The following is a 14,378-nucleotide window of genomic DNA, read 5'->3' as shown; positions in this document are numbered from 1 at the left end:
CCGTTAGTCCGATCAGCTTGAAATTTGGCATGCAGTGTCTTTGACCAGTTTGCCATGAAATATTATAAGGACATTGGCACATCTCAAAAAACATGGCCGCCATTGGCCAATAAAGATTGAGCAGCCATTTAACAAGGTTAACGATCAGCGATCGGAACGAAACTCGCTGGGTATGTTCGACTCACGGTCCTAGAGGTCTGTAAGAATTTTGAAAGAAATCGGCCACTAGGGGGCGATTTTACGCATTTTTAAGGTGTAATGGGTTGTGTATCACACAACCTTTTGCGTAACCACACAAACTACATATCATATGATAGGCCTGCTCATACCGAACAGTTTGACACTCAAACCATTGCTGTCACTTACACCGTTCGTTAAATATTCATCAATATAGGAAAAACCTACTTTTGCGAACTAGTCCCTGGTTTTTCACTCAATCGCAACGAAACCAATGTTGTTAGAATCTCTGGACTGTGTAGATCAATAATTATCAAAAAAAAGTTGAACTTTTCACTTTGGCTTGCTGTAACAGGCTAATTTATAAAAGGGGCGTGTCCAGACGAACCTACATGCCTGTAAACCAATAAGGAAAGCCCAAAACAACACAGAAATTGGTGAGCACATGTGGCATATCAACGAGATGAAACTTGCAAAATGTTGTGAAGATCAAACCATAGGTGGCGCTATAATAGCAAAAATAGTCTTTAAATAATGCTAAACCGCTTAAAAATAAAGTAAATTTGCTTCATTTACATACTATTTCACAAAAAACACTTAATCTACATATCATATGATAGCTCTGCTCAAACTGAACAGTTTGAGACTAAAACCACTGCTGTCACTCAAATTGTTCATTAAAAAAACATCAATATAAACAAAACCTACTTTTGCAAACTAGTCCCTGGTTTTTAACTCAATCGCAACGAAACCAGTGTTGTATAAACCTCTGGACTGAGTAGATCAATAATTATCAAAAAAAAGTTGAACTTTCCATTTTAGATAGCTGTAAGAGGCTCATTAACAAAAGGGGCGTGTCTACACGAACCTACATGCCTGTAAACCAATAATGAAAACCGAAAACATCACAGAAATTGGTGAGCAGATGTGGCAAATCAATGTGAATAAACATGCAAAATTTTGTGGAGATTGGGCAATAGGTGGCGCTATAATAGTAGAAATGGTCCTAAAAACATGCTAAAATGGCTTGCAAATGCAGTAAATGTGCTTCAATTACACACTTATCACTGAAATGATTTACAAGTTAATTTTTTTGCCCATCTTGGATGTTTAAAGGTGTCAAAAACACATATTTTCAGTATTCTATCATTTTAGCCACTATAACACAGACTTTTAACTGTCACCTACCATTTCTAACCACTAGATGTCACAACAAGACCACTTATTTATTGTTCAAAACATTTGCATACCTTTGTTGTTTTACATTTTTTTGAGTTTAAAGTCAGGGAAATTGCATTTAGGATCATTCTGAATCACATTTTGACCTGATGTAAACACTGTTATGCATTAAACATCTAATTTGGTCCCAGTTAACCTCTTCATAATAATTCTAATTGGCAAAACTGGTTCTATGATTAAACACCTTGTTTTAAAACATGTAAAGAAAATCACAACTGTGGCTTCTAGATGGCAGTAACAGACCACTTATTGTTTATTTTACTGCTCTGTAGCAAAGAATGTAATGTAATGTTATGTAATGCATTCTGAATCCCAAACTGACATGGCATGAACACAGTTAATCCATTTAAGATCAAATTTAGTCAAAGCTTTTCACACTTTTTATCTGTAGATTTTTAATTATTTTAATAAATTACAAATTTTTCATTTTATATAGTTAGAACATGCTCAATTATAGAAGGGATATGTTTATGCACACCTAAATGGCTGTAATCACATAAATAAATTACACCGTGGCCACTAGATGGCAGTAGGAGATCACTAATAGCTTATTCACTGCTCTTTTGTCATTTTTATTAAGAAGAGCTAAAATAGCCATAACTCATGAATGAATTAAAATATCTTCACCAAACTTGTTACACATATGCAAAAGGTCAGTCTAAGGTCATAGCATAAAACTCGTAGACATTGGCCACATGATGGCGCTATACATTGTAAAATCACTGTATCTGAGTAACCGTTTATTGATTAACTAGAAATTTGACATGTCGTGTCTCTGTCTAAGGTGCCATGACTTGATCTACACATTATATCATAGGGCTGCTTATACTGGTCACTTTGACATAAAAGCGGTCACTCGAAATGTTCATTAAAAATTTGTCAATATGTAAAAACTGATGTTGCATTTCTGGAGTGTTTGATCAAACGTTTGTTAGCTCAATCTATAAATTCCAACACTCTTATCGTATATTTCATTGTCGAATAAACTACTTACAGGCGTCCTAACTGCTATATAACCGTATCCTGCTAAACTGCTTGACCCCCGTTAATTGCTGCTTGCAGCTATATTTATTATTATTATTATTATTATTATTATTATTATTATTATTATTATTCTGCCGAAGTCACTATTGCCCAGACCAAACCGTAAGGCCGAGAGAGCTGAAACTTGGCCAGATGGTAGTACCCCGGTACACTACGTTCTGGCCAAAGATCAGCCAAATCAGACCATAGGTGGCGCTATGGCGCCAAAAAAACACTTTTTGGACATTTTTGCCCGCTATACGTTCACCGTTTGTCGTAGACTCAAAAACTTTACATTTTTTGAATCCTTGGGTTAACCTGAACAAAAGTGTATACCAACAATTTTTGCTCTACGACGCACCGTTTTCCCGCTACATCGCGATTTGTCCGAAACCTACTTTTGCGAACTAGTCCTAGGTTTTACACTCAATCTAAACCAAACCAGCTCTCAAATGTTCTCTGGACACTGAATATCAATAATTATCAAAAAAAAGTTGACATTTTTATTCTTACTCGAAACAGTACACAACAATGTTCGATGCTAATTGAAGCTAAATGCTAATTGGAGCTATAACTTTTAAACGAAATGAGATATCATCATCAAACTTGGTACACACATGCATAAGCTGAAATTGAGGTGACACTGCAAAACCCGCAGACTTTGGCCGCATGGTGGCGCTATAAAGCTAAAAAAACATAAAAATTACTCTAACCTTACAGCCACTAGTCCGATCAGCTTGAAATTTGGCATGCAGGGTCTTTGACCAAGTTGTCATAACATACTATAAGGAGATTGGCATATCTCAAAAAACATGGCCGCCATTGGCCAATTAAAATTGAGCAGCCATTTAACAAGGTTAACGATGAGTGATCGAAACGAAACTCGCTGGGCATATTCGCCTCACGGTCCTAGAGGTCTGTAAGAATTTTGAAAGAAATCGGCCACTAGGGGGCGATTTTACGTATTTGTAGTTTGTAATGGGTTGTGTATCACACAACCTTTTGCGCAACCACACAAAATACATATCATATGATAGGCCTGCTCATACCGAACAGTTTGACACTCAAACCACTGCTGTCACTTACACCGTTCGTTAAATATTCATCAATATAGGAAAAACCTACTTTTGCGAACTTGTCCCTGGTTTTTCACTCAATCGCAACGAAACCAGTGTTGTTGGAATCTCTGGACTGTGTAGATCAATAATTATCAAAAAAAAGTTGAACTTTTCAGTTTGGCTAGCTGTAACAGGCTAATTTACAAAAGGGGCGTGTCCACACGAACCTATATGCCTGTAAACCAATAAGGAAAACTCAAAACATCACAGAAATTGGTGAGCACATGTGGCATATCAACGAGATGAAACTTGCTAAATTTTGTAAAGATCAAACCATAGGTGGCGCTATAATAGCAAAAATAGTCTTTAAATAATGCTAAATCCCTTAAAAAAAAGTAAATTTGCTTCATTTACACACTAATTCACAAAAAACACTTAATCTAAATATCATATGATAGGTCTGCTCATACTGAACAGTTTGACACTAAAACCACTGCTGTTACTCAAACTGTTCATTAAAAAACCATCAATATAAACAAAACCTACTTTTGCGAACTAGTCCCTGGTTTTTCACTCAATCGCAACGAAACCAGTGTTGTTGGAATCTCTGGACTGTGTAGATCAATAATTATCAAAAAAAAGTTGTACTTTTCACTTTGGCTAGCTGTAACAGGCTAATTTACAAAAGGGGCGTGTCCACACGGACCTACATGCCTGTAAACCAATAAGGAAAGCCCAAAACATCACAGAAATTGGTGAGCTCATGTGGCATATCAATGAGAAGAAACTTGCAAAATTTTGTGAAGATCAAACCATAGGTGGCGCTATAATAGCAAAAATAGTCTTAAAAACATGCCAAATGGCTTAAAAATAAAGTAAATGTGCTTCATTTAAACACTATTTCACAAATACACTTAATCTACATATCATATGATAGGTCTGGTCATACCGAACAGTTTGACACTAAAACCACTGCTGTCACTCACACCGTTCATCAAAAAACCATTAATATGTACAAAACATACTTTTGCGAACTAGTCCCTGGTTTTTATCTCAATCGCAACGAAACCAGTGTTGTATGAACCTCTGGACTAAGTAGATCAATAATTATCAAAAAAATGTTGAACTTTTCACTTTGGCTAGCTGTAACAGGCTCATTAACAAAAGGGGCGTGTCTACACAAACCTACATGCCTGTAAACCAATAAGGAAAACCCAAAACATCACAGAAATTGGTGAGCAGATGTGGCATATCAATGTGAATAAACATGCAAAATCTAATAAAGATTGGGCAATAGGTGGCGCTATAATAGTAGAAATGGTCCTAAAAACATGCTAAAATGGCTTAAAAATGCAGTAAATGTGCTTCATTTACACACTTATCACTGAAATGATTTACAAGTTAATTTTTTTGCCCATCTTGGATGTTTAAAGGTCTCATAAACACATATTTTCAGTATTCTATCATTTTAGCCACTATAACACAGACTTTTAACTGTCACCTACCATTTCTAACCACTAGATGTCACAACAAGACCACTTATTTATTGTTCATAACATTTGCATATCTTTGTTGTTCTACATTTTTTTGAGTTTAAAGTCAGGGAAATTGCATTTAGGATCATTCTGAATCACATTTTGACCTGATATAAACACTGCTATGCATTAAACATCTAATTTGGTCACAGTTAACCTCTGTGTAATAATTCTAATAGGCAAAACTGGTTCTATAATTAAACACCTTGTTTTAAAACATATGTAAAGAAAATCACAACTGTGGCCACTAGATGGCAGTAACAGACCACTTAGTTTATAGTTTATTTTACTGCTCTGTAGCAAAGAATGTAATGTAATGTAATGCTTTCTGAATCCCAAATTGACATGAACTGAACACAGTTAATGCATTTAAGATTAAATTTTGTCAAAGCTTGTCACACCTTTTACTCTTTTGTAGATTTTTAAATTATTTTAATAAAACACAAAATTATTAGTTTATATAGTGATATAGTTTTGTCATTTTTGTTGGGAAGAGCTAAAATAGCCATAACTCATGAATGGATTGAAATATCTACATCAAACTTGTTACACATATGCAAGAGGTTAATCAGAGGTCATAGCATAAAACTCGTAGACATTGGCCACATGGTGGCGCTATACATTGTAAAATCACTGTATCCGAGTAACCATTTATCTGATTAACTAGAAATTTGACATGCCTTGTCTTTGTCTAAGGTGCCATGACTCGATCTACACATATCTTAGGGCTGCTTATACTGAACGCTTTGACATAAAAGCGGTCCCTCGAAATGTTCATTAAAAATTTGTCAATATGTAAAAATCGAAGTTGCTTCTCTGGAGTGTTTAATCAAACATTTGTTAGCTCAATCTATAAACTTTTACACTCTAATCGTATATTTTGTTGTCGATTAAACTACTTACAGGCGTCCTAACTGCTATATGACCTTACCCTGCTAAACTGCTTGACCCCCGTTAATTGCTGCTTGCAGCTATATTTATTATTATTATTATTATTATTCTGCCGAAGTCACTATTGCCCAGACCAAACCGTAAGGCCGAGAGAGCTGAAACTTGGCCAGATGGTAGTACTCCGGTACACTACGTTCTGGCCAAAGATCAACCAAATCAGTCCATAGGTGGCGCTATGGCGCCAAAAAAACACTTTTTGGACATTTTTGGCCGTTATTCGTTCACCGTTTGTCGTAGACTCAAAAACTTTACATTTTTTGAATCCTTGGGTTAACCTGAACAAAAGTGTATAGCAGAAATTTTTGCTCTACGACGCACCGTTTTCCCGCTACATCGCGATTTATCCGAAACCTACTTTTGCGAACTAGTCCTAGGTTTTTCACTCAATCTAAACCAAACCAGCTCTCAAATGTTCTCTGGACACTGAATATCAATAATTATCAAAAAAAAGTTGACATTTTTATTCTCACTCGAAACAGTACACAACAATGTTCGATGCTAATTGAAGCTAAATGCTAATTGGAGCTATAACTTTTGAACGGAATGAGATATCATCACCAAACTTGGTACACACATGCATAAGCTCAATTTGATGTGACAGTGCAAAAACAACGGACTTTGGCCACATGGTGGCGCTATAAAGCTTAAAAACCATAAAATGACCCTAACCTTACAACCATTAGTCCGATCAGCTTGAAATTTGGCATGCAGTGTCTTTGACCAGTTTGCCATGACATATTATAAGGACAATGACACATCTCAAAAAACATGGCCGCCATTAGCCAATTAAAATTGTGCAGCCATTTAGCAAGGTTAACGATGAGCGATCGGAACGAAACTCACTGGGTATGTTCGACTTATGGACCTAGAGGACTGTAAGAATTTTGAAAGAAATCGGCCACTAGGGGGCGATTTTACGCAATTTTAAGGTGTAATGGGTTGTGTATCACACAACCTTTTGCAAAACCACACAAAATACATATCATATGATAGGCCTGCTCATACCAAACAGTTTGACACTCAAACCACTGCTGTCACTCACACCGTTCATTAAATATGCATCAATATAGGAAAAACCTACTTTTGCGAACTAGTCCCTGGTTTTTAGTTCAATCGCGACGAAACCAGTGTTGTTGGAATCTCTGGACTGTGTAGATCAATAATTATCAAAAAAAAGTTGAACTTTTCACTTTGGCTAGCTGTAACAGGCTCATTTACAAAAGGGGCGTGTCCACATGAACCTACATGCCTGTAAACCAATAAGGAAAACTCAAAACACCACAGAAATTGGTAAGCATATGTAGCATATCAACGAGATGAAACTTGCAAAATTTTGTGAAGATCAAACCATAGGTGGCGCTATAATAGCAAAAATAGTCTTAAAAACATGCTAAATGGCTTACAAATGCACTAAATGTGCTTCATTTACACACTATTTCACAAAAAACACTTAATCTACATATCATACGATAGGTCTGCTCATACTGAACAGTTTGACACTAAAACCACTGCTGTTACTCCCACTGTTCATTAAAAAACCATCAATACAAACAAAACCTACTTTTGCGAACTAGTCCCTGGTTTTTAGTTCAATCGCGACGAAACCAGTGTTGTTAGAATTTCTGGACTATCTAGATCAATAATTATCAAAAAAAAGTGGAACTTTTCACTTTGGCTAGCTGTAACAGGCTCATTTACAAAAGGGGCGTGTCTACACGAACCTACATGCCTGTAAACCAATAAGGAAGAGGCAAAACATCACAAAAATTGGTGAGCACATGTCGCATATCAATGCGAATAAACATGCAAAATTTTGTGGAGATCGGGCAATAGGTGGCGCTATAATAGTAGAAATAGTTCTAAAAACATCATAAAATGGCTTAAAACTGCAGCAAATGTGCTTCATTTACACACCTATCACTGAAATGATTTACAAGTTTGTTTGTTTTTTGCCCATCTTTGATGTTTAAAGGTCTCAAAAACACATATTTTCAGTATTCTATCATTTTAGCCACTATAACACAGACTTTTAACTGTCACCTACCATTTCTAACCACTAGATGTCACAACAAGACCACTTATTTATTGTTCAAAACATTTGTATACCTTTGTTGTTTTACATTTTTTGAGTTTAAAGTCAGGGAAATTGCATTTAGGATCATTCTGAATCACATTTTGACCTGATATAAACTCTGTTATGTATTAAACATCTAATTTGGTCACAGTTAACCTCTGTGTAATAATTCTAATAGGCATAACTGGTTCTATAATTAAACACCTAGTTTTAAAACATTTGTAAAGAAAATCACAATTGTGGCCACTAGATGGCAGTAAAAGGCCACTTATAGTTTATAGTTTATTTTACTGCTCTGTAGCAAAGAATGTGATGTAATATAATGCATTCTGAATCCCAAATTTACATGAACTGAACACAGTTAATGCATTAAGGATTAAATTTTGTCAAAGCTTGTCACACATTTTACTCTTTAGATTTTTAAATTCTTTTAATAAAACACAAAATTATTAGTTTATGTAGTTATTTAGTTTTGTCATTTTTGTTGGGAAGAGCTAAAATAGCCATAACTCATGAATGGATTGAAATATCTACACCAAACTTGTCACACATATGCAAGAGGTTAATCAGAGGTCATAGCATGAAATTTGTAGACATTGGCCACATGGTGGCGCTATACATTGTAAAATCACTGTATCTGAGTAACCATTTATCTGATTAACTAGAAATTTGACATGCCGTGTCTTTGTCTAAGGTGCCATGACTCGATCTACACATTATATCACAGGGCTGCTTATACTGGTCACTTTGACATAAAAGCGATCACTCGAAATGTTCATTAAAAATTTGTCAATATGTAAAAATCGAAGTTGCTTCTCTGGAGTGTTTAATCAAACATTTGTTAGCTCAATCTATAAACTCTAACACTCTAATCGTATATTTCGTTGTCGAATAAACTACTTACAGGCGTCCTAACTGCTATATGACCTTATCCTGCTAAACTGCTTGACCCCCGTTAATTGCTGCTTGCAGCTATATTTATTAGGGGGTCAAGCGCGAAGCGCTGAAACCCTATTGTATTTGTAAGGATTTTTAGGGGGTCAAGCGCGAAGCGCTGAAACCCTATTGTTTTTGTTAAGATTTTTAGGGGGTCAAGCGCGAAGCGCTGAAACCCTATTGTATTTGTAAGGATTTTTAGGGGGTCAAGCGCGAAGCGCTGAAACCCTATTGTTTTTGTTAAAATTTTTATTATTATTATTATTATTATTATTATTATTCTGCCGAAGTCACTATTGCCCAGGCCAAACCGTAAGTCCGAGAGAGCTGAAACTTGGCCAGATGGTAGTACTCCGGTACACTACATTCTCACCAAAGATCAACCAAATCGGACCATAGGTGGCGCTATGGCGCCAAAAACCAAGATTTTGGACATTTTTGACCGCTATACGTTCACCGTTTGTCGTAGACTCAAAAACTTTACATTTTTTGAATCCTTGGGTTAGCCCCAACAAAAGTGCACAGCTGAACTTTTTGCTCTACGACGCACCGTTTTCCCGCTACATCGCCATTTGTCCGAAACCTACTTTTGCGAACTAGTCCTAGGTTTTACACTCAATCTAAACCAAACCAGCTCTCAAATGTTCTCTGGACACTGAATATCAATAATTATCAAAAAAAAGTTGACATTTTTATTCTCACTCGAAACAGTACACAACAATGTTCGATGCTAAATGAAGCTAAATGCTAATTGTAGCTATAACTTTTGAACGAAATGAGATATCATCACCAAACTTGCTACACACATGCATAATCTCAATATGACGTGACACTGCAAAACCCGCAGACTTTGGCCACATGGTGGCGCTATAAAGCTAAAAAAACATAAAAATGACTCTAACCTTACAGCCACTTGTCCAATCAGCTTGAAATTTGGTATGCAGTGTCTTTGACCAAGTTGTCATAACATACTATAAGGACATTGGCATATCTCAAAAAACATGGCCGCCATTGGCCAATTAAAATTGAGCAGCCATTTAACAAGGTTAACGATGAGTGATCAAAACGAAACTCGCTGGGCATGTTCGACTCACGGTCCTAGAGGTCTGTAAGAATTTTGAAAGAAATCGGCCACTAGGGGGCGATTTTACGTATTTTTAGTGTGTAATGGGTTGTGTATCACACAACCTTTTGCGCAACCACACAAAATACATATCATATGATAGGCCTGCTCATACCGAACAGTTTGACACTCAAACCAATGCTGTCACTCGCACTGTTCATTAAATATTCATCAACATATGAAAAACCTACTTTTGCGAACTAGTCCCTGGTTTTTAGTTCAATCGCGACGAAACAAGTGTTGTTAGAATCTCTGGACTGTGTAGATCAATAATTATCAAAAAAAGTTGAACTTTTCACTTTGGCTAGCTGTAACAGGCTCATTTACAAAAGGGGCGTGTCCACACGAACCTACATGCCTGTAAACCAATAAGGAAAACTTAAAACACCACAGAAATTGGTGAGCACATGTGCCATATCAATGTGAACAAACATGCAAAATTTTGTGAAGATCAAACCATAGGTGGCGTTACAATAGCAAAAATAGTCTTTAAATAATGCTAAATCGCTTAAAAATAAAGTAAATTTGCTTCATTTACACACTAGTTCACAAAAAACACTTAATATACATATCATATGATAGGTCTGCTCATACTGAACAGTTTGAGACTAAAACCACTGCTGTCACTCACACCGTTCATTAAAAAACCATCAATATGTACAAAACGTACTTTTGCAAACTAGTCCCTGGTTTTTAGCTCAATCGCAACGAAACCAGTGTTGTTAGAATCTCTGGACTGAGTAAATCAATAATTATCAAAAAAATGTTGATTTTTTCACCTCTGATAGCTGTAACAGGCTCGTTAACAAAAGGGGCGTGTCTACATGAACCTACATGCCTGTAAACCAATAAGGAAAATCCAAAACATAACAGATATTGGTGAGCAGATGTGGCATATCAATGTGAATAAACATGCAAAATCTTGTGGAGATTGGGCAATAGGTGGCGCTATAATAGTGGAAATGGTTCTAAAAACATGCTAAAATGGCTTAAAAATGAAGTAAATGTGCTTCATTTACACAATTATCACTGAAATGATTTACAAGTTAATTTTTTGTCCATCTTGGATGTTTAAAGGTCTCAAAAACACATTTTCAATATTCTATCATTTTAGCCACTATAACACAGACTTTTAACTGTCACCTACCATTTCTAACCACTAGATGTCACAACAAGACCACTTATTTATTGTTCAAAACATTTGCATACCTTTGTTGTTTTACATTTTTTGAGTTTAAAGTCAGGGAAATTGCATTTAGGATCATTCTGAATCATATTTTGACCTGATGTAGACACTGTTATGCATTAAACATCTAATTTGGTCCCAGTTAACCTCTTCATAATAATTCTAATAGGTAAAACTGGTTCTATAATTAAACACATTGTTTTAAAACATGTGTAAAGAAAATCACAACTGTGGCTTCTAGATGGCAGTAACAGACCACTTATTGTTTATTTTACTGCTCTATAGCAAAGAATGTAATGTAATGTAATGCATTCTGAATCCCAAACTGACATGGCATGAACACAGTTAATCCATTTAAGATCAAATTTAGTCAAAGCTTGTCACACTTTTTACTCTGTAGATTTTTAATTCTTTTAATAAAATACAAAATTTTCATTTTATACAGTTAGAACATGCTCAATTATAGAAGGGATATGTTTATGCACACCTAAATGGCTGTAATCACATAAATAAATTACACCGTGGCCACTAGATGGCACTAGGAGATCACTAATAGCTTATTCACTGCTCTTTTGTCATCTTTATTAAGAAGAGCTAAAATAGCCATAACTCATGAATGAATTAAAATATCTTCACCAAACTTGTTACACATATGCAAGAGGTCAGTCTAAGGTCAAAGCATGAAACTCATGGACATTGGCCACATGGTGGCGCTATACATTGTAAAATCACTGTATCTGAGTAACCATTTATCTGATTAACTTAAAATGTGACATGTCGTGTCTTTGTCTAAGGTGCCATGACTCGATCTACACATTATATCATAGGGCTGCTTATACTGGTCACTTTGACATAAAAGCGGTCACTCGAAATGTTCATTAAAAATTTGTCAATATGTAAAAATCGAAGTTCCTTTTCTGGAGTGTTTAATCAAACATTTGTTAGCTCAATCTATAAACTCTAACACTCTAATCGTATATTTCGTTGTCGAATAAACTACTTACAGGCGTCCTAACTGCTATATGACCTTACCCTGCTAAACTGCTTGACCCCCGTTAATTGCTGCTTGCAGCTATATTTATTATTATTATTCTGCCGAAGTCACTATTGCCCAGGCCAAACCGTAAGTCCGAGAGAGCTGAAACTTGGTCAGATGGTAGTACTCCAGTACACTACATTCTCACCAAAGATCAGCCAAATCGGCCCATAGGTGGCGCTATTGCGCCAAAACCCAATATTTTGGCCGCCATTTGTACACCGTTTGTCGTAGACTCAAAAAAATTACATATTTGGAATCCTTGGGTCAGCACCAACAAAAGTGGAGTGACCCAGATTTTCTCTACGGTGGACCGTTTTCCCGCTACATCGCGATTTGTCCGAAACCTACTTTTGCGAACTAGTCCTAGGTTTTTTGCCCAATCTGAACCAAACCAGCTCTGAAATGTTCTCTGGACACTGAATATCAATAATTATCAAAAAAAAGTTGAAATTTTTATTCTCGCACGAAACAGTACACAACAATGTTCGATGCTAATTGAAGCTAATTGCTAATTGTAGCTATAACTTTTGAAAGGAATGAGATATCATCACCAAACTTGGTACAGATATGTGTAAGCTTAATTTGATGTGACAGTGCAAAACCCGTGGACTTTGGCCACATGGTGGCGCTATAAAGTTTAAATAACATAAAAAGTACTCTAACATTACAGCCATTAGTCCAATCAGCTTGAAATTTGGCATGCAGTGTCTTTGACCAAGTTGTCATAACATACTATAAGGACATTGACATACCTCAAAAAACATGGCTGCCATTGGCCAATTAAAATCGAGCAGCCATTTAACAGGGTTAACGATGAGTGATCGGAACGAAACTCGCTGGGCATGTTCAACTCATGGTCCTAGAGATCTGTAAGAATTTTGAAAGAAATCGGCCACTAGGGGGCGATATTACATATTTTTACTGTGTAATAGGTTGTGTATTACACAACCTTTTGCGCAACCACACAAAATACACATCATATGATAGGCCTGCTCATACCGAACAGTTTGACACTCAAACCACTGCTGTCACTTACACCGTTTAATAAATATTCATCAACATATGAAAAACCTACTTTTGCGAACTAGTCCCTGGTTTTTCACTCAATCGCAACGAAACCAGTGTTGTTAGAATCTCTGGACGGTGTAGATCAATAATTATCAAAAAAATGTTGAACTTTTTACTTTGGCTAGCTGAAACAGGCTAATTTACAAAAAGGGCGTGTCCACACAAACCTACATGCCTGTAAACCAATAAGGAAAGCCCAAAACATCACAGAAATTGGTAAGCATATGTGGCATATCAATGAGAAGAAACTTGCAAAATTTTGTGAAGATCTAACCATAGGTGGCGCTATAATAGCAAAAAGAGTCTTAAAAACATGCCAAATGGCTTAAAAATAAAGAAAATGTGCTTCATTTACACACTATTTCACAAAAAACACTTAATCTACATATCATATGATAGGTCTGCTCATACAGAACAGTTTGACACTAAAATCACTGCTGTCACTCACACTGTTCATTAAAAAACCATCAATATAAACAAAACCTACTTTTGCAAACTAGTCCCTGGTTTTTAACTCAATCGCAACGAAACCACTGTTGTATGAACCTCTGGACTGAGTAGATCAATAATTATCAAAAAAAAGTTGAACTTTCCATTTTAAATAGCTGTAACAGGCTAATTTACAAAAGGGGCGTGTCTACACGAACCTACATACCTGTGAACCAATAAGGAAAGCCCAAAACATCACAGAAATTGGTGAGCACATGTGGCATATCAAGGAGATGAAACTTGCAAAATTTTGTGAAGATCAAACCATAGGTGGCGCTATAATAGCAAAAATAGTCTTTAAATAATGCTAAATCGCTTAAAAATAAAGTAAATTTGCTTAATTTAAACACTATTTCACAAAAAACACTTAATCTACATATCATATAATAGGTCTGCTCATACTGAACAGTTTGACACTAAAACCACTGCTGTTACTAAAACTGTTCATTAAAAAAACATCAATATAAACAAAACCTACTT

The sequence above is a fragment of the Danio rerio genome, chromosome 5 (assembly GCF_049306965.1).
Source record: "Danio rerio strain Tuebingen ecotype United States chromosome 5, GRCz12tu, whole genome shotgun sequence".
NCBI classification, from domain to species: Eukaryota; Metazoa; Chordata; class Actinopteri; order Cypriniformes; family Danionidae; genus Danio; species Danio rerio.
Note: the sequence above shows the minus strand (reverse complement) of the source record.